This window comes from Panthera pardus, unplaced genomic scaffold, assembly GCF_024362965.1.
Source record: "Panthera pardus isolate Hobbes unplaced genomic scaffold, ASM2436296v1 HiC_scaffold_8, whole genome shotgun sequence".
In the NCBI taxonomy this organism is placed as follows: domain Eukaryota; kingdom Metazoa; phylum Chordata; class Mammalia; order Carnivora; family Felidae; genus Panthera; species Panthera pardus.
The window spans coordinates 138,782,252-138,808,871 of NW_026527013.1; the positions used below are offsets into that span (position 1 = coordinate 138,782,252).

Consider the following 26,620-nt stretch of genomic DNA (forward strand, 5'->3'; position numbering starts at 1 on the left):
GAGGCTCAGTTTTTTTCACCTGTGAAATGGAGGATTGTTCAGAGCATTAAATAAAATCAGTGAAGTTGACACAGTGCCTCTTTATAAATACAAAGCTCTCAATAAATGTTAGTTGCCATTGCTATTATGATTACAGTAGTGATTGTTTTCATTCATTTAATAAATATTGATGGGATTCTTGCTCTCAGAAGGGGCTTCCTTCTAAATTATTGTGCTGAATGAATTGGAATCAGGGTCTAAAATGAATTTTGTATGATTGCCAGGCTTGGTTTAGAGCATCATGAATATCTGAAGTTGGCTTAAAATGGTTACAATCATGAGTTATGACCAGAAACTCTAGAGGAGAGAAGTTCTAGGCCTGTTGACAAGAGCCTGAGTAGAATCTAGATGGCCCACGACAAGCCTGGTGACCATCTGAGACAGAACTGGGTGTTCGAATTGCACAATCTTTAGAAATACGATTGGGTGATAAGATGTGATAGCATTACAAGGACTTTAATGTGAGCCTAGCCAACTTGGACATTATTTTATAGATGAAGGGCAGCAGCACAATGGATTTACTAGACAGGCATGCATTTCTTTTCTTTTTTTATTCCTGCTTTCACTGTGGAAAATTTAGCAAATACGTTAAAGCACCAAAAAAGGAATATAAAAATCAGTCTTTATTCACTCCAGGGATATTCACTTAAAAAAAAAAAAAAGGTACATTCCTTTCAGACCAGTTTTTATTATATTATTTTTGTGTATTTTATACCTAGAATTATACATCCAATGTACTCTAGAAATTATTTTTGAACATTTCTTCATTTCAGTGATGATTCCTAATGATCATGGTACTTAATGTATACCTAACATTCCGTTATATATAAATGTTATTATATTTTTGACGATCTATTATTTTTGGATATTTAAGCTACTATAAACAATGACAAATGGATGAATAGACGGATAGTTTGTATCATTTGTACTTTTCATACATTTTCTTTTTATCATTTCTTTATTAGAGAATTCTTGATAGGCAGTTACTAAGCAGAAAAAAATAAATGCTGTCAACACTCTTGATACTATGGTTTAATTGCATTCCAGAAAGATTACACTATTTGTAGTGTAAGTAAGTGACAACCCTACTAATACTACCCAGGATTTAATGATTGTCATTTTGAAAATCTTCACTATTTGATAGGTTAAAAATGACACTTTGTTTTAATTTGTTCTGTTTGATTACCCCTGAAGTGGTAAATTTCATATATTTTTATATATAATATAAATAACAGTTATGTAAATATAATATATATTCACATTATATACACTTTGTAACCTTGTATCTGACACCTGTAACCCATTTTGTATTTCTTTTTCTACAAAATCAAAATCCTAGTACTTTATAAAAGTTACAACTGATTTTTGGCCCCCTTCTATTATACAAAACATGTTAGTTAAGATTATAAATGCTTGGGGTACTTCCATAGCCATGGGAGAGGGCATCACAATGGGCAGCTCTCTGGTTCTCTTGGAAATTATTTGCTGGGGTCACTATCTGGGCATCCTCCATTCTCCCCAAACCTGGAATTAGAAAATGGAGGACCGACAGCCTGGAAAGCAAGGGGGTTACAGTTCTCACCCAGGCAAGGTCCTCTGTATAGAGTGGTAATGGTGGGCATTTTTCAGCAGCCCAGGGTCTTTGAGCAGCTGGATGTGCCTCACCAGGTCAAAAGAAGACAGCAGTTTTACCAGTGGGTTTAGGCAGATGTTACTGGGCATGTCCTATTACCTCAGGGCATGTCCTATTACCTCAGGAGGAAGCTCTTCATTTTAACAGGCTAATTGTGTATAGACATGGTGCTTATAGAGCATCCAGGATTTCATTGATGGGTCTATGCATAAACAATACACAATTTTTTGATTTATAATCAAGGTCATTATCCTACCTATAACTTAAGTCCTGTTGGCTTTAGCTTCTAAAGGATCGAACAGGTAGACTCCTTAAGTAGTGTTATTTGCTTGGGGGGGTGGTGGGGAATGGAGGAGGATGATAGGTCTCAAGAGGGGATATTCCAGAGTTGAGGTGAGGGTATAAACTTTAATTAGAGTTTTAAAGAATGGATTGCTGTACTTGCAATGGTGCTTCTCATTGGTTTGAAAAATTATCTGTTCCTAGAATATTTGAAGATCCTAGAAAGAGACTAGAAAGAGCTGTAGATGAGGACATTTTACAACTGCTTAGCTCAAACTGAGTGTGGATTAATCATGCTCTATGAATTCTTGGGGTGTCACAACGAAAACAAAAACAAATGAAAGCCATTATCCAAAAGAACATGTCTCTCCCAAGTAGAGCACACTGAAGCCAAGCATTTAAAATGTAGATTTTTCACTGTAAAGTTTATTATGTCTTTTTATTTTAAATACAAGTAGTTAAAACTTGGTAGTGTTTTCCCTTTCTGTCCTTATTATTCTACCTGGAATCTGAAAAACCATACTATGTAAAATTTCAGTATAAGTTAGTTTTAAGATTCTTAAATTTAACTAATCTTATGAATGGCCTGGGTAAATTGGTTCTGACTACATTTTGGTCCTAGTTTTGTTCATAACAGCTTATATGTTTCTGTTCCATCTGTTTTGTCACTTAAATTTGTCAGGTTAGGTGCGATCTCAGAAGGAAGGACTTGCCCTTGAACATTTGTACATACAGAATTCTATTAGTAAAAATTACTAAGAAAATTGTAACATGTCAGTAAGAGAGTGCCTAGCTTTACTGTAAGCCATTTAAAAATTGCCATACGGCAAGTATCAAACATTATCAAAATGGAATCATTACAGCTAAGGTTGTTTATGAAGGATTACACAATTATGTGAAGACACAATACAAATCCCTGTTGGCTATCAGATGGGTAGAGAAATAGAGGGTGGGAGGGGAGGAGAAGGTAGTCCTCTTGTAGTTGTGTTTTTTTTTTTACATAGATTAAAAACAACTTTTCCATTCAGGATGTATGCTATAATTATGCTGGGAAATGACAGGGTTGGTAAATACAGCCGACAATCCCATTTTTAAAGTTATTATAAGAAGGTGAGCAAGGTTTGTTTGCCACTGTGCTATAAAAGAGTGAATGGTAAATCTGGGAATGTCAGCACTAAAATCTGCTTCTTTCCATAGTGGCTGTATTAAAGGATTTCAGAAAATGAATTTCCTTTTTTCTATTAACCTCAAGTTTTCTATGACAATGCCTAAAAAAAAGAGAGTTCAGTGAAAATAAATGAGTCATTTGGTTTTCTTTTTTCTTTTGATATCATGAACACACAGCCCTCAAGTACATGAGATGTTAAGATTTTGCTCCTGTTTGTGAACAAACTAATGGTTGCCAGAGAGGAGAGGGGTAGGAGGATGGGCAAAATGGGGAAGGGGAGTGGGAGAAACAGGCTTCCAGTTATGGATGAATAAGTCACAGGGCTGAAAGATGCAGCGTGGGGAATGCAATCAATGATTTGTAATAGCGTTACATGGTGACAGACAGTAGCTACACACTTGTGGTGAGCATAGCGTAATGTATATAGTTGTGGAATCACTATGTTATACACCTGACTAAGGAAATATTGTGTGTCAGCTATTCTCAAAGAAAACACATTTTCCTTCTGTTTGTGTTCTTAGACCTTAGCAACTTGAAGCAGTAAGATCACCAGAAATGGATGGATTTCATTCTTAGAAGTAGTCACAATTGAAATATAATCTTTATTTCCTGGACTTTAAAGAATATTCTGTTGTTTCCTTTTATCATACTTTAAAGGAACTTGAAATTGAAAATTTTATATTGATAGATCTCAAGTGTTCTTAAACCTAGACACCTTTAAAGCTTTAGCTGAAGAGTTGCATTGGATAAAAGCAAGAAAGGCCACACAAGAGTCACTATTAGACACTTGGCTGAATACACCACAGTGAAAGAGGCTTTAAACACTGAATTTGTTGTTTCCTTAAATATAATATTCTGTCTAAATAGCATTTCCATTCCAAGAAATATGTAGACTAGAAGATACTACTTATAGAAAACAAAAGAGCCATAATATAAGGTGGTGTATAATGTGGTTAGATGTTTGGCATTTATTTTTAGACATAGTAGGGTTTTAGCATTTTCTTCTCTTAACCTAGACGAAAGTAGGCCAAATGTAACCTGAAGGGAAATTTGAATCCGTGTAGAGTAACGGCTGATTTCTGGCTCGTCCAGGCCGTTCTTTACTTCTAGAATCTGAAATATCTTTTTAACATACTATATTTTCTTTTTTGTTTCATCACTTCTTATATTAAACAGACTGTTCATGTCTCATTTCCAACTTAGGAATGAAAAAGCAAGTTCCAGAACTCCACGCATAGCATTATAACATTTCTATAAAAAATTATATGTTTATACACGAATAGAAGGTCTGGAAAGAGACACATCCATGGTGACCCTTGAGGAATGGGACTATGGAAGGCCATAGGAGCCAGGAGACTTTCACATCTTAGTGTGTACTGTTTGGATTGTGCTTTTTTTTTCTATATAACTTTGTTGAAATCGATGTCTTCAACTTATTTTAGTTTTAGCTAAGAAGGGCAGGGTGTCTGGACAAGAACCACAGTCTTGTGTTTTCAACAGTCAGAATGTAGGGTCTCCGCTTGGCTGAGTTGAGGCAGAGGGTGTCACAGACATCCAACCGTAGCATCAGGCTTTCTGGACATCACTGACAGGTAGACAGGTCAGGCTGCTTCACTGCTCTGTATTTCAGTTTTCTTACCAGTAAAAAGTTTTTAATAATGTCATGCTTAATTGTACATAGATCGAATACATGTTTCCCATTGTCATAGGAAATCTCTCTGAGCAAGTATACTACAAATCCAAGTGATGATGATTTGACAGTGTCTTAACTTGAACCTAAACAGATTAAACAAGTCTGGGTGTATCTGATAATGTCACAAGAGGATTTCGGAGTTGATTGGCTTGAATGTGTGTTAGACAGGTGTTTCCTATCATCTGCATATTTTTAAAAGTTTAAGATTTATATGCTAGGCAAACTTACCCTATACTAAATGTGTAAGTAGAGTATTCCTCACTCCAAAAAATGAATAGAGTTCAGTTAAATGATCTAAAATTCAGAATTAATTTATATGCAACTATCACTTAGCATACAATTGAAAAAATAAACGTGGATGCAGAATAGTGTCACAATGAAATAATCATTGCTAAATTTATCTAATAGTACAACCGTATACTAATGAGTATTCCCTGGTGACTGCAGTTGAAATTGCATAGATTCTGTGGTGCAGACTCATGACTGCTCCCCGCTGACAGTATCTAGAGTCTTGAAAGAGAGTATTGGGGTGGCTCAGTCTGTTAAGCATCTGACTCTTGGTTTTGGCTCAGGTCATGATCTCACGGTTCATGGGTTTCGAGCCCTGCATCGCGCTCTGCACTGACAGCATGGAGTCTGTGTGGGATTTTCTCTCTCCCCCTCTCTCTCTGCCCCACTCCTGCTCATACTCTCTCTCTCCGAAAAAAAAAAAAAACTTAAAAAATATTTTAAAAAGAGAGAGAGTATTACATGGTTATTAAAAAAAAATCTGAGATTAAGCTATAGTTTGTGCTATCACACAAAGTTCACTTAAATGTTTTCAACTTTTAAGCAAAATACCATTACAGGTATTTTAACTTGACCTACGTCATCCTCCTATTTTATGAATCAGTAAAGGCAAAGTGCAAGACTTACTTAGTTTCCTATTTTTTTGTCTATGGTAATTCCAACTGTTTAAACCAAGGATTTTCAAAGAACAAAAAGATAAAAAATATGTAAATGACTCATTTCTTATACTCAGAAGGATTTTATATTAAATGAACTATATCTTTATGACTGAAGCACAGAATTACAGGAATTATTTTGAAATCTATTCAGATATGTTTAGAACTCACTGATTTTATTTCCTTTTCCATTGAATATATATATGTATCTGTATGGCTCTCTCTCTTTCCTGCTACCTATGAATACCAAGTTTCTGCTTTAACCATGCACTGTGTTTTGTTCAAGTAAGAGACCCCGGAACAAGGCCAGGGCTGGGACTTTTCCTGGCTGAAATGCAGAGAATTTTAGAGGTCCTTTGTGGCCTCTGACACGCCAGCCTGCAAAGTGTTGTAGACCGTGCAAGGAACTTCTTAACTGTTACAGAATATTCTGGGACATTTTTTTTTTCTTAAATGTTTATTTATTTTGAGAGACAGAAAGCACAAGTGGGAAAAAGGGCAGAGAGAGGGAAACACAGAATCCAAAACAGGCTCCAGGCTCTGAGCTGTCAGGGCAGAGCCTGACGCGGGACTTGAACCCACGAACTATGAGATCATGACCTGAGCCAGAGCTGGATGCTCAACCGACTGAGCCACCCTGGCACCCCAATTCTGAGACACTTTTAACAGCTATTCAGATTCATTCCTCAAACTGTATAAGCCTAAGATTCCATGAAAAGGGAAGGGAACTTGAAACTAATTTAGAGTTAGGGTTCAAAACAGTGTCTGATAACCTAGGGAAGGTGGGCCAAATGGAAGCCAGAACCTAAAGAGAGGCAATAGGGAGCCCCTGAGAAGCAATTGTGACTGAAAAGAAACCTGGCAGCAGAAGCTGGGTGCAGAGCAGTATCAGTGAGAGCAGGTTCCGGGTTCCCTGTGATGCTCCTGGCTGCTTTGCTGGGCCACTCCCTACCCAGAGCCTCCCTGCTTCTTAAATGCCTGCAGGCTGGAAACAAAGAGCCCATGCAACTCCATTGCGGGGCTCCTTCACAAACAGCAAGAAATGAGAAGAGGAAAACCCCAGGGGTTCCAAGGCAGGCAGTGTGGTAGACCAGGCATCCAGTTCAGTCAAGCAGTCGCCATGGCCAGGGTGGTGATTGGTGGTCTAGACAAGGAGCGGCAACTTTGGACTTAAAATCAGAATCTTGTCTCTACGGGCTAAACTTTATTCCTTTAGGGGATGCTGTTGGGTTCTCTAATTTAACAGAATAACTTTTTTTGACAAATGGGATAAAGAGGAGACCTTACCCAGGCTGAGGACACCAAGTGTGATTTGACTCTAGATGCCTTTCTGATCAGTTTCTCCCCATGATGAGATGTATGAAGTGTAGAAATCTGAGCCATTACCTTAATGAGTATCCTAAGTGCCAATTTGGTATTTTCCCCCAAAATGAAAACCACTGCATTTATTTCTCATTATGAAGTAATACATGATCAATTAAGAAAATAGCATATATATGTAATTTTTATATATAAGTATACATTGACTTATACATAAATATTTAAAGTACAACTGTGTGGCTCAGTTGGTTGAGCATTCAACTTTTGATTTCAGCTCAGGTCATGATTCCAGGGTCTGGGGATAGAGCCCAGGCTCTGGGCTCTGAGCTGAGCATGGAGTCTGCTTAAGATTCATTCTCTCTCTCTCTCTCTCTCTCTCTCTCTCTCTCTCTCTCCCCCTCTTGCAATCTCTTTCTAAACTACACACACACACACACACACACACACACACACAATGTAAATATAACAAATATATTTAAAAATACTTATAAATATATTTGTATAAATACACAAATATTTAAATTTAATTTAAATAAATATATATTTTAGATAAGTGGAATTTCATCCTCCAGATATAACTGCTATTAATGTCCTCTGTTGGGGAAATATAATTAAAAACAAAATCTCCCAACCCAGAAATCCTTTTTATAAAGATAGTAGAGAAAGAAAACAGTTTTATTACTGAATAAGCATTAAACCAGAATGTGATACACATCAAGACAGTCTACTAGGAGGTTGCAGAAACAAAAAGGCATCTCATCCCCTTATATAGCCAAGCAGATACAACCCATTACATGCATGTTTTCAAGACAATCAATGACTAGTCTTCAAGTTAAGACTTGATAGCAAGTTTGGTCACATGTAGTTCGTCCTGATTTTATCTGGTAATTGGAGTGACTACATGTGTTAGTTTATTATTGGCTGTCTCAGGAGGAAAAGCAAACCACATATCCCTATGATAGGAGGTAACTTTGCAACTTGGAACCAGGCATCCACCAAAATTAGGCTCCTACCTTCCCGTAGAAATTAAGCATAGAGGTGTTATCTTCCTGGACATTTACACTTCATCAAATATGTCTCCCAGATTTTTGAGAAAGACATTCCCAGATCATAAAGCTGACAAAGACTTACCAAGTTTTCAGAAGAATTTATGTATATTTCAAGGAGAGGCTAAAGTACTTCTTACGGTGATATTTTCTAAAGTTAACGCTCTAAGGAAAGGAGGGGGAGAAGTCTCTTCCTGATATTCAGTAAGAATTGTCTTTTATTTATTTTTTAAGTTTATTTATTTATTTTGAGAGAGAGTGAGCACGAGTGGGGCAATGGCAGAGGTAGAAAGGGAGAGAGAGAATCCCAGTGTGGGTTCCACACTGTCAGAGCCCAGTACAGGGCTGGAACCCACGAACCATGAAATCATGACCTGAGCCGAAATCAACAGTCGGACGCCCGACTGACTGAACCACCCGGGTGCCCTGAATTGTTTCTTATTTTTAATGTCTATTTGTCTTTCCTAATTTCCCCTTCTGACATTGTATGACCTCTTACTATATATACTGCTCTGTGATCTACTTTCATTTCAGTAATAGTTTGTGAATATTTTTCTAAGAATGTAACCAAGTAACTAAGGGTGGGGGAAACAGAGAACGAGGCTTCTACTAGAGCAAAGCTTTATGTTTTTCATTGTATCTCCGTGCCTAAAGTAGAGCTTCACACAGAGGTCCCAATAAATAGTCGTTTTTACCCTACTTCTTTCAGCCTCATTGGGACACAGAATTAATTTCACCTGGGAGGAATAACATAACATAATTTTAGGGAACCAAACCCAAATCTTTCTTGCAACTAATAAGGATACACAAAAACATCGTGGTGTGAGTTCAGAGCAAATTCTAGTATATGAGAAGCAGCTATAAATCTTAATTAACTGGAAAACAGCAAAGGCTTTACTTTGAAGCCCTCTGCTTCCTGGAAATGGAAGCAATAGCAGAGTCACCCAGAATGAGCATCAGAGGAAATCCAGAAGTTGGCATGTGCTAACCTAGATTATCTCTACACTGGGAACGACTAATGTAGCTTTTTATACGTGTGGTTCCTGTCCTCTCATGTTTTTTGTTTTTTTTTTTTAATTTTTTTTTAAGGTTTATTTATTTTTGAGACAGAGAGAGACAGAGCATGAACAGGGGAGGGGCAGAGAGAGAGGGAGACACAGAATCGGAAACAGGCTCCAGGCTCTGAGCTGTCAGCACAGAGCCTGACGCGGGGCTCAAACTCACGGACCGCGAGATCATGACCTGAGCCGAAGTCGGATGCTCAACCGACCGAGCCACCCAGGCGCCCCTGTCCTCTCATGTTTTAATGAGCATCCCTAGGAAGGAAGAGCTGCTTGTAGTAATTTTGTATAGGTAACATATAGTCTTTCTTTTTCAAAACCCCAGAAGTTTGTTCTTGAAGATCAGTTACATTTATGCATATAATACCCTCCCATATCCTTGAGAAGACTTTTAGCTTCAGTTGATCTGTGTTAGAATATGAAGTGGTTGATTTCTTGCCTCCTACCTGAATGTTTTGAGATCATTTAGTTTAATTAACTAATACTTATGTTAGTATACAACATGAGCCAGTCCTGTGCCAGGCTCCGGGGATGCAGTGAAGAATGAAAGCAATCACAACAAGCATGGTGACAGCAACAATTACAAAGTATGATAAATGTCCAGTAGTAGATTGTGGGGGGACTAGGGACTCCTACATAGCTTCAGGGGTTCAAGGACAGCTTCCCAAAGAAAGGTATTTTAAATTGAGATAAAACATAAGTAGGAACTAAGCCAACATGGGTAAAAGATTATTCTAGGTAAAGGGGGCAGCTTTGTTAACCTGTGTGATTGAGAAGTCTTGCATATTCTTCTGCCTTTGGGACAGAAAACTAGGGATGTGTTGAGACAAAATTCTTAGAACTAATTCTGATTTAGCTGATATTCTTGGGTTGTCCAAAATTCTGGGTAATAAAATTTGCACCATGTTTTGACTGACAAAGACTTATATTTTTAGTTATTGACTTATTTGTATTAAGGAATATGAGGCAGGGTATTATATCAACATTTTAGTTAATAAACTGAAGAAGAGAGACCAGTGAGAGAGACCAAAAGAAGACAAATATGAGTAGGGGTGCCTCGGTGACTCAGTGAGTTAAGCATCCGACTCTTGATTTTGCCTCAGGTCATGATCTCCTCATTCGTGAGATCAAACCCCACATCATACTGCACTGACAGCGTGGGGCCTGCTTGGGATTCTCTCTCTCCCTCTCTGTTTGCCCCTCCCCCCCTCAAAATAAATAAATAAGGTTTAAAAAAAAAAGAGAGAGAGACAAGTATGAGGAAGGGGAGGTTTTATAGGATCCAAGTGAGAGTTTCAAGAAGATAGGACTAATCAACACTGTCACATGACTTTGCAGGGAGTTCTCAGTGACATAAAGATTACGGAACTGGCCATATTCTAAGGAAGCACATTTCAGTGGGGGTTCTTATGCTAGTATGTCTGATGGGGGACAAACTCTGGGGCTGGACTATCTAAATGCTTGGTTTCAAATCTGGACTCCATAGACTTTGCTTCTTTTCAGTTTTCCCATCTGCAAAAAGAGATAATAATAGTACCCACCTCAAAGGGGGCATCAGTGATTAAATGAGTTCATATATACAAAACACTTAGAATGGTACCTGGTACATACAAAGTGCTCAATGAAGATATGAAAGTCAGACAAATCTTCTGCAATATTCAGAAACTTGTTTTATACCAGGCATATAGCCATCACACTGCTATCTTTGTAAAGGACAGCTGTGCTATTACTTTCCTGTTTAAATCTCTTTAGTTGCTCCCCATCACCTACAGAATGAAAGATGGACTCTTTAGTGTAGCATACAGTGACTCTCACGATCTGGTTCCAGCCCATACATCCATCCCCCATAATTTTCTTATCCTTTGCCTGTTGCCATACTAGCCTTTTAAAAGCAGGGCTCTCTGATTCTAATTCTTCCTCACTGTTTTGCCTGAATACTAACCCCCATAATTCCTTCCAAAAGCAAAGCCTTCCTGATTCCTCCTGTCCCCAGGCCAGTGAGGATCCCTCACTTTCACATACTATCCCTGTTCCCCCTCTTAGGGACACATAGCACAGGGACACGGCGTGTGGGATGTGGTCAGTAAGTGTTTATGGCATGAATAAACAAAGCTGAGAAGACAGTGTTTTCATTTTACAAGTGGAAAAACAGAGATGAAGTCACTTACTTGCCCAGAATCACAAATCAAGCAGAAGCCTGGAAACTTGAGCCTGAGTTTTGACTTCCACTGCTCTTGCCTGAGAATCCCCTGCCACATCTGATTCAGGGATTGCTTTGTTTCAGGGATGTGACTGATAACCTAGGCATAAAGCTGTTAGATTTTTGAGTTTTTGTGTAGATATTAAAAAATGCTGGCTCCCAAGCCCTTGTGTTTGATATGGTCTCTTTTTGTTTTATGCAAGTGTCTTTTTTTTTAATTAATTTATTTTGAGAGAGAGAGAAATTGTGCATGCACAAACGGGCACATGAGTGGAGGCAGGGCAGAGAGAGAAAGGGAGAGAGAATCCCAAGCAGCATCCATCCTCGGTACAGAATGCGATGCAGGGCTCAGTCTCACGATGGTGAGATCATGACCTGAGCTGAAATCAACCAACTGAGCCACTCAGGCACCCCTGCCTGTAGACACATTTTTAAGGAATCTATTAGGAGCAGCCACTTCTAAAAAGGGGAATTGCAGATGCCTTTTGTTGCATCTCTTTGCTCCTCTGTATCTTCTAGCTTATACACACTAAACGCATTTGTTTTGTAATTGCGTTGGAGAAAAGGGAGCTTAAATGTTTATTTAATATAACATAAACCTATTTAAATTACTTTTATTCTCCGGGGGATCAACAAGTTGGTTTACCATCACAGAAAGACTTCTGTCCCTTTGTGTTTTCTCACTCTGTAAAGGTCTAATGTGTTATGGATCTGAGGGGCCTATATCTGGACCTGTTTCAACATGACTGTAGCAGGTGAACTTCTTTACTGACTAATAAGGTCAGAAATACTGTATTAGTCATCTTTATCCTTAAAGGGTAGGTAATAAATTACAATGTGGAAATAGATAATATTCTCTTAGAAAAATGGTCATATCATGGTACATTTGCATTTCACCCGGACTTCACCTGGCCAGGATACCACTGAGGGCACTTAAAGCACCACACAACTTGATTTTCTTCTCTGCTATGGCACATTGTACTCACTTCACATTCATTCCACAATCTCCACAATCTGGGATCATTATCCCAGTTCAGTGAGAATCAATTTCTCATAGTTGATTGTCTGAATCACTGCCAGCTCAGTCAGATTTTCTACATCATTTACCAGAAAGTATAGTTTTTTTAAAAAGTCGGAACAATTATGCAGGTAACCTGTAGCCTTGATATGCCCTCCAAATGTGCTTCAGAACAGTCACCCACCCCTGGAGCCCAAATTCTTCTCCACATCCAGTGACAGTGTTGCTGACTTGTAGATCAAAGGATTCCCCACCCCAGTGCACCATTTTCTAAGTGAGTCTCTATTGACATGCTAGAGTTCATTCTCTTTTGAAAGGAGAACAGTTCAGTTAATCTGTAGAGAACAGCCTCTATTGTTTTCTTTTAGCAGAATAATTACATCTCTAATTTCTATGGAGATAACAAAGAAAGAACACATCCCAGTTTGGGATATGTTTATGTGGCTTCAGAGTAGATTAAAGGAGAAGTTTCTATGGCTTTTAGTTATGATCTTTTATCCCCAAACGTGCATGAATCGGTAAATTATAATAACTCTTCTACTCCTTCCATTCATAGTAATTGCTTGTTCATGTTTAAGTATAAGAAAGAAGGCTTGATTTAAAATCTAAGTCCTATTGACATGTTTTTATGCCATCAACATTTGTAAAAGTAAATTGGGTAGAAAATTAAGTCCTGGCATATGATGCAAATTCCTCTAATCTGTCTGGTCTTTGTTTAATCATTTATGAGTCATCGCTGCAAGATGTTTATATAGATTAGATACCACAGAGATCTAAGGAACTATATTTATTTAATCCTAATTAATATTTGGCCTTAAGTAGATTTATCACACCACTTTTCAATTTCCTAATTTTAAGCAATTACATAGCAAGCAGCTGTTGGCCAGATAAATGTTAAACTTTGCCAGATATATAGAAGTTTCTCACCGTATTTGGACTACATTAGGATAGATTACAAGACATGTTAAAATTCATACACCTTAGAAAGATTGTATGTTGTAGATTATCATTAAAAAATTATGTTTCCTAGCGTTAAGATTCATGCTAAGTTATCACAGATAGTTCTTTAGTGTATGTTTGGTCCCAGTATGTGAACATAGGTCAAGTAAAAATAACTTTTTGTAACAATCTATGTGAAAATGCTATACATTTAAATAACACTTAAAAAAATAAAATACTGGATTAGTAAGGAATCCCATTTTCTTAATTGGAGTGCTCCCAAACTTTTACATTCTGCTCCTTTTTTGAAAATAAAATTACCAAAGGAACAGTTACAATGGTAAAGAATAAAGAGAACATTAAATATAGACCCTCTGGAATCTGCAACAGTGGTTTTAAACTTTAGTGTGCCTCAGAATTACCTGGAGAGCTTACTAAAATAAGATTGCTAGGTCTGACTTCCAGGATTTCTGATTCAGTAAACCTGAGGTGGAGGCTACACATTGGATATCTAACAAATTCTCAGGTGGTCTTGCTGCCACTGGTCTGGGAAATCTTATACTGTGGTATCCAGAATCTAGATCGGTCTCTCCTTATATTGCTTCAGTTTGTGGAATGAATGAATGAATGAATGATAGAGTCAAAAAGAGAGCATATTCATGAATAGATTAATATATGTGAAAGTGCTTGAGTTCTCCAGCTATGATACATTAATATGAAATAATGTTACAGCTTCCATTTAATATATAATAACGTTATATAATAACGCAATTTTCAATTTTCGCTATTTTCGAAACCCTCTGTCTGTATCAGCAGAGGGGGAGGTAATTGAACAATTGCTAATACAGCTTACATTAATTTGCTCAGCTAGACAGGGGCCTCTTTCCTGACATAGGGAAGTTCCTTGGCTAGTAGGTCCAGTGGGAATCCCTTACTTGTGAGCCTGGCTGCAAGCTATCTTTATCTTGAATTATTTTAGACACATTTATCTCTAGCAATTTCCAAGGAATATTTTTTTTGGTAACCTTTTTAAAATCACTTTTTATTGACCTGCCTTCTAAAGCTCCTGGGTCCTGGTGATAACAAGATTGTGTTATCAGTTCCTCTGTTCTTCCTTCCTGTCTCTTTTCTTCTTTCCAAAGTCTGGTGTTACAGTCCTTCTAAACTCTCTTCTTAATAATGATTTTCTTCACTTTTTTTTTGGGAGGGGGTGCTGGTAATATAAATTAGTGCTACCTTCAGAACTTTTAAAATAGGATAGAAATATTTCTGGACTTCTTTTTAGTAAAGGTTGTTATTCATTCCTTTCTGTAGCAGCTGTTTGGAGTTAAGTAACTCAGGTAGTTGCCCACTTTTCAAGCCACTTAGTGTCAACTCCACAGGAGAAATTATTTTACTGCTACACATACAAATTATATTTTCCATCATTGGGCTGTATTTTTCTTGGAATTTAGTCTCTCACCCTGGGGAATATTTTTGAAAATTTTAATAGTTGTCCATAGAAATTGAGAAAAAAATCTAAAACATCTGTCAGATCTCATTATTCTAGCACAGAACTTGTTTGGAAATCTTACAGTGGATGATAGAGCCTGAACTTGTTGGGTAATAATTTCATTCATTCATTTATTCATTCAACACATTTTAATTGAGCATTTCCTATCTGGCAGCAAAAAACAAAAAAGACTAAGTACAAACATGTACAGGTAAAGGAAATGACTCATGGTGACTTATTAAACTCTACTGCATAAGGATGCCATCCTCTTCATGAATGTTGAGTACAGTCATTTCAGTCTTTCAGGCTGTGGAGAGATTCCAAAATTTTAGAACTTGAAACCATTGCTACAAGTAAATAAACAACTACAAAATTTCTAAAGTCAATATATCATCTTTTTTAAGGTAAATATTTTTTATAATGTTCAAAGTTGAAAGTTTCGTGAATTTTTTTTTTTTTTTTTTTTTAATTTCCTCTGACTCACTTTTTCCTCTGGGCTTGGAAAGATTCATACTATACCTCCAAGGTTATATGGAAAGTCCCAGTTAAGCCATGCCACATGATGACTTGGTCAATGTCACAACTCCTGAAAAATTACTGAACATACCTTAGTTCTCACTAATGCCTGTTCCTCCTTTGCATTCTGGACCTCCCCTTATCCATATCTTGGAGGCAGTGTGCCAAGCATAACACCTCTATCTATATCCAGTGCAGTGGAGAAATTTTCTCTCCCTTGTTAGCCATGAGATATCTTTTGTAGATTAAAGACAGCTTCTTCTCCAGAATGCTGAGAAGAACGTTAGACTTAGTGACAGAATTATTTTCTCAAGGGACACCTGGGTGTCTCCGTTGGTTGAGCATCCAACTCTTGATTTTGACTCAGGTCATGATCTTGAGGTTTGTGACTTCCACCCCCACGTCAGACTCTGCGCTTGGCCATGTGGAGCCTACTTGGGATTCTCTCTCTCTCTCTCTCTCTCTCTCTCTCTCTCTGTACCTTGCACTCTCTCTCTCTCTCTCTTTCTCTAATTCTCTCTAAATAAATAAATAAAAATTTAAAAAGAAGAATTATTTTCTCAAAAGTTTATAAGAAGCAGGTTGTCATTTTGGTCAAGTTCTTATCATTAAGCATTCATAGTAGAATTCAGTAGGCACCATGCCCCTATTATGACATCTCCTTCACCGGTGAAAGTTCTGCACTTACCACCATGTGTGTACTAATAGATATTGGTCAGGACTCTAGATTGTTAATGCCAGAGAATCCTGAAGAACACTCCTACTCAGATCTGATTTTGATTGGGCAATAATGGTTGAATGTCCTGAATTTGAAATAAACTTTTTCTTTCTAACTAAAGAAATGGAGAAAAGATCTAGTGATTACCTAAAAGGCTAAGAAACTATTCAGCACTGTGGGGGATCTTAACATTTCTCCCCACCCCCCATATTCCTGATGCAAGGATGGCCCCAGGATAGCAGTTCTAATGGAAACCTCTTCTGAATTCTAAAGACTATACCCGAAAGGACATAAGGGAGGATATAAATCTGGGAGGGAACTGAGAGCCTCCCTCATGATAGCCTGAGGGATATAAGAGCTGTTTATCTCTTATACTAATCTTAAAATCTGTTGCCATGGGTCTTAATCCATTTCTTATAAAAGAAACTGCACATTAGAGGGTAGAGGAAAAGTTCTATGAAGCCTCCTTTAGAAATGGTGCTGTCCCCAAGATTTAGGGGTATTCCCTTGGTAGAGTAGGGATATTGGTAAAATGACTATACTCTGAAAGACCACGTGGACTTGCTGGGTCTCAACCCAGAAGAATAAATTGGGAAACTCAGTCTCCTTAAGACAAAAGAGTCTTAATATAACCCAGCGTTTGCCATACAGAATCCCTAGTGTGTCTGAGAAATGGAAGAGCCAGGTCTATCTTTATAGATAGTCTCAAATTATAGTCTCAAATTAACTTTGAGACTTACAAGATCACTGAAAAGTCAAGGGGGCCGATGGTATTATCCTTGAAGGGTTCAGAAACCCTCAGCCTGTAGGCTCAACCCTCAACATCAGCACAGCCAGGCCTTCACCCTCACTTACCATTTACCAGTTCTCTGGATATATCCTGACTTTGCCTCTCCTGGGACCAAAGGGGAGGGGATCACACAAAGAGAGTAGTATGAGTTCAACTCCTTTCAAAATCTGTTACCAGCCCACTAAGAACACCTGACTCCCTCACTTTGATGGTGAAGAACCCAGTCTAACCTGCTTAAACCTCATTCTGTTTTTTAGATGTCTGTCATTGCTAACCCCAGTCTGTGTGCTTCAGTCCCTATAATCTGACACACAGGTCAGTTTCTTCCTAGCCTCTCACTTGCCCATGTCTTGGTTATTGTGTTACTTACTGATTCCTGCCCCCACCCCCACCCCCCCCCACCCCCGCCGCCCACTTTTTATCAACTGATGAAATTTAGAGTAAAATGTTCCTTTTATATTTGCCCTACACATGTGATAGTCTGGTTACCTAGGTTAACTTATCCTTGAAGGGTGTTGGATTTTACAAGATAACATAGTTAATGAATGATATTTTTCTATGTAATTATCCTTGTAACCAGAAGACATAAAATTTAAATAAACGATTTTTTAATGAAGGATTTATTTTTAAACATAGAGTTACTTCACAAAACTGACATGACAAGGGCATGATTTCGTTTAACCAAAAATTCTGTATTACCTTCACACTTGAACAGAATTATATCACAGTACTTGTTATCTGTGACTTAACACAATTTCTTATATATTATATTCACATTGGCACAGCCTTAATGTTTCTAAACAGCACTTACAACTGCTCCAACAAAACTGGTAACGTAAGGTTTTCATTCAAGTAACAGTGCTGAAGAAAGCTGGATTGTAATTCTATTTTGTAGTTAATCAACTAGATTTGGTTTTTCTTTACTTCACGGTTTCTTATTTTTATGTAGCAAAATTGTTAAGATAGAAGAAATATCATTTACAAAAATAACAAGTTATAGTTAACCAGTGAATGCAAAGTGCAACTTTTGGTGCCATCTCAGTTTTCACACTGGCCATCTTTCTCCGTTCCCGAAGAGAAACATGAAGCAGGTGCACCCGGGCTTGAAGCAAGTCCTGAGATGCTCCTTGGGCACCGCTCTTCCCTGTAGCCTCCTCCAGGCCTCAGCCATGCCACACCCAGCTCCCATCAGTGCCTGGAATGCCCTCTTTCAAAAGACCTGTCCTTCAGGCTGAGCCTCGTTCTCAGGAATTTGCCAGATGTCTGCTCTTTGATTTCTCAAATTTGCATCTAAAGTCTAATTTGTGGTTCACTCTGTCCTTGGCAACTTCATCTCTCAGTACTTGTTCTCAAATACTGTTTTACTGGCTGATGAACTTCACCCTGGTACAGTAATAATAAGAACTCATACATTCATGGAAGCCCTTTCAGGGAAGATATTTACCTTTCAGATTACCTTTATAGGTAGAATCCTTAGAAGAATAATTGCATGAGAATTTCGGGCCATGTGTCAGTTTGTGAAGGGGATAATTTTGGTCAGTGAGCCTTTTTGTGCCCTTCAAATCATACCAGATAAAGGAATAGTTTCATTTTTATCAGAGAAGATTGGACATTTTGCTTGTTATTTCATGCTTGAGCAGCCTTCTAGAAGCCATAAATCAAAGAAGTTATTAGTGCATTATAGTTTCTGTAAAATTTGTTACTGTTTTAATGTGATGAGATTTCTATAGTGAGATTAAAAATATAGGTGTGAAAAGATGTTAACTGAAGCTTAGGTTTTAATAAGGAAAATTGGAATCAATCATAATGCCCAAGAATAGAAGAGTGAGTAACCATACTGTGTGTGTGTGTGTGTGTGTGTGTGTGTTTGTAAAATAAGTTATAGTATATTCTTTCTGTGAAATACCATGTAGCCACTTTAAAAAATGTGGCAGAATTCATGGAGTGATCTCAGAGACATTGCTATTTAGAGACAACAAGCACATGATGTTGACATATTTAACGTGATCTCCTTTACGTCAAAAAGTAAGAAGAAAAATGATTATAGGGATGTGTACATGTATCACAATTTACGTGCATAGGCAAAGAACTCAAGCTCTTCTTCTCTACTTTCTTTCATTTCCCTTCCATTTGATTTCTTCCTGAATATTTCAGTTTTAAAGCCATTAGGAGAAGCCAAGCAAAACAAACACCTGTGGCAGTAGAATGGGTCAACAGTGGCCCAGAGCCAGGTGCCAGCTCCAAGCCTGAGGAGGAAAGCACCCACAATGGAGGACTGGCCAAGGCAGAGTGTCAGATGCTAAGTGAAGTATGGAGAACATTGACTGATGCTCTGGGGAAGCAGAGCCCTAGTCAGATGAGGACAACATTCATGTAAGAGGGCTGCCTGGTGTGAGGTATTGGAACCCACTTAGGGTGAAGAGGATGTCATCTGGGGTGGTGGCTGTGCATTATGAGGTATTTGTTCATATAAAGTGAGGAGGGGGGCGCCTGGGTGGCTCAGTCGGTTAAGCGTCCGACTTCGGCTCAGGTCACGATCTCGCGGTCCGTGAGTTCGAGCCCCGCGTCGGGCTCTGGGCTGATGGCTCAGAGTCTGGAGCCTGCTTCCGATTCTGTGTCTCCCTCTCTCTCTGCCCCTCCTCTGTTCATGCTCTGTCTCTCTCTGTCTCAAAAATAAATAAAACGTTAAAAAAGAAAAAAAAAATAAAGTGAGGAGGATGTCTGCATTGTGAGTGGCTTGGGGTGGAATGTCAGAACAAGGCCATGGTGAAAAGGGCATTAGGTAGGACACCTGCATGGGTGTCAGAACCTAAGAACAGCGATGAGGGCATGTCCACAGAGGACATCATCCTCTCAAATGTTTCAAGGAAAATAAATGGCTTTCTTGTGTACTTGAACCTTTTCTGTAAGTTTAAAATGGTTTCCGAAGAAAAGGTTATACAGCAACCAACAACCAGTTAATATAGATGTGAGGGGGTTCTTATATGTTGTCTACCTTGGATTCAGCTGCTTCTGCCTTTGGTAATGTATATATATGACCAATGTTGACCCCTAAGTAGGGACATCTCTGGGCCCCTATTTAGCAGGAAGAAGTTACAGAAGGTAAGACCTTCCACCCTCAACAACCTAAGAGATAAATTTAAGGGTCAAAATTGTTCAGGGGAAGGAATAATGAGGAGAACAAAGGCAAAAGGAAATGTAGATAAAATTCAATTTCCTTACAGTTTGCAGCCCATTAACATATACTTGAGACAGGCAGAAAATGACATTCCTCCTGGAACTCACAACTATCTTAATGTTTTTGCTAGAGGTGAAAAGCAACCTTAGCTTGACAATAGCCAGACCTCTAGGATACTGTCTTTAAATTTTTTTAAAAGTTTCGGGGCGCCTGGGTGGCTTGGTCGGTTAAGCGTCCGACTTCGGCTCAGGTCACGATCTCGCGGTCCGTGAGTTCGAGCCCCGCGTCGGGCTCTGTGTCGACAGCTCAGAGCCTGGAGCCTGTTTCAGATTCTGTGTCTCCCTCTCTCTGTGACCCTCCCCCGTTCATGCTCTGTCTCTCTCTGTCTCAAAAATAAATAAACGTTAAAAAAAAATTAAAGTTTATTTATTTATTTTGAGAGATACAGAAACAGTGGGGGAGGGGCAGAGAGAGAGAGGGAGAGAGAGAACCCTAAAAGGCCCCGCACACAGCCCAGTGTGGGGCTTGATTCCAGGACCGTGTGATCATGACCTGAGCCAGAATCAAGAGTCAGGTGCTCTACCTACTGAGCCACTCGGGTGCCCCGGAAAATCCTTTCGGAAACTTCCTTTATCTTTCTTTGCCCAACTTAAAAGTATATAATCAGTCGTTCCTCACAATCCCAAGGCAGCTCTGTCTACCCACGGGTCCTGTCCCCATGCTATAATAAAACCCCGTTTTTGCACTGGGAAAAAAAAGAAAGAAATAGAAGAGGAGTAGAAGGTGGGGAAAGTTAAAACGGAGACTCTTACTATTTTGCTCTATAGTCTTCCGTGTTGCTCTTTCACTTGAAAATACACGCAAATTTTAATTGTTTAATAGAAAAGAAAAGGAAAAATAATATCATAGAGCCTGCAAATATGTGCCTACCAAAGCAGAAATTCAATTATACTGGTTTCAGTTCTATTGAATTACCCTCTAGTTTTAATTGAAAAACAAAGATAATTCAATTGGTAATTCTACATTGAGTTTAATGATTTTTCTATAGAAATAATTTGGATTAGAAAATAATACTGGGGCTTCAAAAATACATCATTTAATGTGAGCTTCCGTTTATTCAGATGTGCCAGGGATTCTAACTAAAATAAATGAAAACAGGATGTTGCAGTGAGAATTTGTTTTGTAACTCTTTAAAACTTTGTTATTTAGCCTCTGTTAGAAGAATTTTGTTTATGAGGCCAACTCCAGACTAAGTTAAATAGATCTGCCATGGTAACATTATCATTCTGGTTCTAAATAAGTGTTTTCTTTTAATACACATGCTGAAACTTCCTAATATGACAAACTGGGGCACATGAAATGGAGTTTTATGCTCCAGTGAACTGGATTCTCTGTAGCTGCTTAGAAATATCTGGAGCGTTCTAGTGGATTTATTCATTTTTGTGACCATGTTTCCTCTTACCTTTGTGAAATGCATGTTCCTACACATTTTAATTCTTCTAAAAATGGAAATTCATTTATCTGTCTACTGCAGAGTACTCGTGAGAACTGAGAGAAATGATGAATGCTAACAAATACAAAAACAATAATAATTGTAGATGATACTCATCAGTTTATTCATTCAATGCTAGTGTCTGTAGATATAACCAATGACAGAGAAGATAAGGTCCCTGCTCTGATTACCTTCGATTAGGGAGAGAAAAATAAGAAAGCAAGATAATTGCAGAGTATGAGAAGTATTATGAAAAGAATAAACACAATAATGTGATAGAGAAGAGCTTAGCAAGAATAGGGGGGCCTTTCCAACAGAGGGCTATCTCAGCTCAGATATGAAGAAAGAGAAGCAGCCAGCCAGTGAAGAGTAGGGAGATGAGTGTTTCAGGCAAGGGCATGGTGAGTGCAAAGGCACTGAGACAAAAACAATGGTGTGATTGAGGAAGAGTGGAATGTAAAATGGACAGAGTGCAGAGCCCCTTGTGTCAGGCATTGTGCCAGTGGTTTTCTCTGTATTAGCTCCTTTAAGCCTCGTAGAAATCTTATGAGGCTCATCCTAATATGGTCCATATTTTTGAGTGGGTGATATTGAGTAACAGAATGGTAAAGAAACGTTTTCACCCATGAAGTCTGACTTCAGAACCTGTGCTTTCAATCTTATACCGTGCTATTTCCCAAAGAAAGCACCATACAAATGTAAATTACTATTGTTATTGTTATGATACAGTTTCCGTTACCTTTTATAGCTTAAAAAACTCATCTGTATTTCCGTATTTCATTCCATAAAGAATGTGTGCCTGCTCTATTTGCCAAGCTTTATGTAGAATATAGACAAATTAAAAAAAAACAAAAACCAAAGAATATAGATAAATTGGAGAGTATTAGGAAGAATTAGTAAAGAGTCTTGATATTTGTGAAGCATGTGTGACTCTCATGAAAAGGATAAAGCTCAGGAAACTATTCATCTCTTAGTCACTATTCATATATTTATAGGACCATCCGGTGGAAAAATAACTAAACATTTTGTATGGCCTCCTAGTAGACACAATTTTGGGAGAAAACTACTTTTGAAGAAGAATGTATTTTGATAAGGAAATGACTTTCTAACATCCAAAAAATCTAAAATTGGAATAATCTATTCTGGGGGAGATAAAGGGACCCCAACATCAGAGGTATTTAAGCTGAGGCAGAAAACCCTGTTATTAAGAGGGTTATTAATTGTCTGTAGAAGATTCAGGCAGTCATTGGATAATTGAACTAGGATGGTTTTTCCCAATCCTGAGACTCTATGATAGGCATGCTATGGCCAGAGACTATGAGACTCTGACTTGTCAGAACATGGTAAAGACCCCCAATGCCAGATGTAGCTGAAGAAGCAAAGTAAAAGCCCAAACAGGAGGGCTGCACTTAGATATTGAAAACCCCATTGTCTTCTTCTCAAGGGGACTGGCCATCTGGCTGAGACTTGAAAGCAGGGAATTGATATTTCATGTCTTTATTAGATTACCTGTAATTCTCATTGGATTGCATTGATTTGTTTATCTCTATGTCTTCTTCTAGACCCTAGATTCACTGAAGGAAAATTCATATTTTTGTTTTCAGACCTAAAGTATTAGAAAAGAAAGTAACTAAGACAATAAGTAGCAAGCCCTTACAGGTCCAGAGCATAGGTTCAGCCAGTCAAACTTGGATTTAGAAGTGTACTTGTGGCCAGCGTTCATTTTCCAGTGATCCATCCAGGTCCTAGACGTGTGCTCCTTGAACATGCTATCAGAAGACTCATTCACTAAAATACATTTTTCATTTAGGAGATAATAGAATCCAAGTGATTCAGTAAAAAGGCATGATTTGTATGGAATTAGATCTTAGATCTGGAAGTTTTCTCCATTTGGTGTTCTAGAGTTCTACCAAATGAAATTACAGTGAAGTAGTTGAAAATAAACATTTTATGCTAAGCCAGTTTGTTGATTTTTATAGAGATATGGTATAGGGTCACCTTCTTTGAAACTCAAAATTTCAGATAGATTTCTTAAACAAGGGATATCAGTGGCTTCTTGGAATTGAGATAATTATAACCTCATTGCTACCTACCACTGAAGAAAAAAAATACTTCATTTGCAATACTTTTTGGTATTACTAAAATTTAAAAGTTTTGTCTTTGGGCAGTGAAAAAGACTGATTTATTTGAAGAACTTTTTTAATATGGCCATCTTGAACATATTTATTTATTTATTTATTCATTTATTTATTTATTTAATTTATTTATTTTTTTTTTTTAAGAGAAAGAGAGCATCTGGGAATAGGAGAGAGGGGGCAGAGGGTAGGGAGAAAATCCCAAGTAGGCTCCATGCTTAATGGGGAGTCCAATGTGGGGCTCAAACCTATGACCCTGGGTCATGACCTCAGCTGAAATCAAGAGTCACATGCTCAACTGACTGATCCATCCAGGCGCCCCTTGAACACATTTCAGAAATGTGGTGTAATTTATTATTAGGTAATGGCATATGTGAAGATATGGTATTGCATTAACTAAACAAGAGCAAACAGAGGAATTGGCTCTTCTGCATGTGCATTGATGACTTTTACCTTGCTCTTAATTCTGGCCTTCTCTCAGCATCAATTAGTAAAAAAATGTCTGAAACAGATGTCATCTGGGACCTTCCAACCTTTCAAAGATATAGGTTATGCTGGCTCAAAAGCCAGCCCACCTCTTCATTCCCTTACATTCCACTGCCTGTGGAAATCCTAAACCCTCCTTAGGATTTCTGTAACTTCTCAAGGGGCTCCCTTCTCTGGGCCTGCTTCACTTCCTTTGCCCCAGCGCTATGAACCTGCCCATCCAAAAAGAGAGTCTACTTAAATCTGTCATTACTGAGAAGACTGTTAAGGAATCTTCCACTGGGCTGGACATAAGTTAAGATTCATTTGAATCCATACAAGTATATCTTTATTTTGCATAAGGGATAAAACCTTGAATAATCAATTTATTGAAAATCAAAAATACTTGGCTTGCATAACAATTTTTTCTTTATTTGGGATGGATAGTCCCTTGGCAGTGACTCATACTATCCTAGTTTAAAGCCTTTCTCTTCTAAAGAAGAGCCTTCTAAAAAAGAGCCTTTATATATATATACATAAGAAGTAGGGGCACTTCCTAGTTGAATGGACTATTGCAATAAATCTGCTCATAATGTAAACTAGTTGCCAGCTTTTTTTTTATCAGATTTATAAATTGTCATGGACTGGAATTTTTTATATTCAAAAACTCTTTTATTTAAATATCATTGCTAAGGGGCACCCAACTGGGTGGCTCAGTCTGTTAAGTGGCCGACGTCAGCTCAGGTCATGATCTCTCACTTTGTGAGTTCAAGCCCCATATATAATGTAGCAAGACTGAGAAAAGGGAATTTTTGCAAAAGGCAAACAGACTTTTAATAAAACTTAAGTAACACCATGCCACCTGCAACTTAAATTCCTCCAATAGCCTACCAGATGATGTCCAGCCCCCTTGTCCTGGCATTCAAAGCCTGAACATCTGCTCACTTTTACCCATATCCTTTCTCTCCGCCTTGCATTTTATGTGTCAGTAGAACCTCCTACTGTTCTTCCCAAACACCCATTTTTTCTCTTTTCTGTGCTCATGCTGTTCTCTCTTCCTATCTTCCTTCCCCACCTTTCATTTGAAATACTTGTCCATCGTCCAAGACTTGTCTCAGGCATCTTGTCATTCAGGACTCTTTCTTTGTCTTTTTTCCCATCTATATTCTGTAAAACTCTTTTGTGTCCCTGGAATATTCCATGCTTATTTCTTCTCTTGTACATATTAGATTATATTCGAATTAATAGTTGATATGTCTTGGGTCCTAACTAAAACGTGAGTTCTTGATGATGGATACTGTTTTATTTGTCTGAGTTGTTTTACCACTTAAGTTCTAACATTAAACACTCCATAAGTATTTGATGAATGAGTGAACAAATGAACAAATAAAAGCTGTATTTAATGGAATCAACTTTTGATGGGATCTGGAGATAATATGAAATAAAGAATTCCTGGTGGGAGCAATGGATTTGTGGTATTTACCCGCAGCCTCTTTCTTAGTCCTTGCTCGTGACCAATAGCATACATCTGGGAGATTTGGTTTATGAGAGTATTTTGTGGTAAGTGCATACAGAGAGGAGGAGATGATGATTTTATATAGGAAGTAAGCCAGAATCTTTGGTCTTATAGGCAGCATGTTCTCTTACCAAAACAATGAAACCATACTATAGGAAAATTGATCCAAAGCCCTATCACAAATAGAAAAATATCAGGTTATATCTGTGTCTCAGACTTCAACTCTGAATCCTTGGTCCTTTCACCAAAGGTAGGAAAAAGAACCACGGCCATGCCCCGTATCGATAATAAGTATGTGGACAACGAGCACTGGGCACAGTCATGACAGTAGTGTCCCTGCCACCGACGCAGCCACCATTATCTATTGTGCTGCTTTTTCCTTTGCTTCCTTTGCAGAAGAGGAAAAGTTCATGACCACAGAGGAGTTTACAGTGAGGCGAAGGCAACTTTCAGAGCTACTCTACAAAAAGAGTTTTTTATTTTTTATTCCAAATCCAGGAGTAATTTCCAGGGCTCCTTTTTGGGTTCTGTATTTGCAATCTCATCAGTAGTAGCCAGACGGTAGCAACAAAGAAAAGAAATCTTGCTCTGTGTGTCTCTCCTCAATCCACAGATCATTTCTCTGCTTTTCATTGAGGTCAGTCAGTTAACAACAAATGCTACAGACAAGTCCTGCAATTAATCAGCCTGCATTGCCTTCTGTTTCAATCTTGAATATTAAACAGTGGACTCATTTGGAGAGAATCAGGCAAATATAAAGGTCATAACATTAATCACTGAGTTACCTAAACCCTGAGCCTTTTCTTCCTTTCAGAAGTGGTGGCTTGTCAGGAGAGAAAACAGTAACAAGAACTCTCCATGGTTGCTGGTGATTGTTAAATTCCAACGAGGATTTTTCCACTTTTGATTAGTTAAATATTTGATACTAGTCTATGGCAGTAGAAACACTGCGATATTGGGGTTTGTCACCATCGC

At 38.1% G+C, this 26,620-nt stretch overlaps 1 protein-coding gene across 4 annotated transcripts in view; it reads left to right on the forward strand.

Annotated features, from left to right (window-relative positions):
• PTPRZ1 (protein tyrosine phosphatase receptor type Z1) overlaps window positions 1-26,620 on the forward strand; it is a 183,631-nt gene that overhangs the window by 55,122 nt on the left and 101,889 nt on the right. The gene's annotated exons all lie outside the window — the stretch shown is intronic.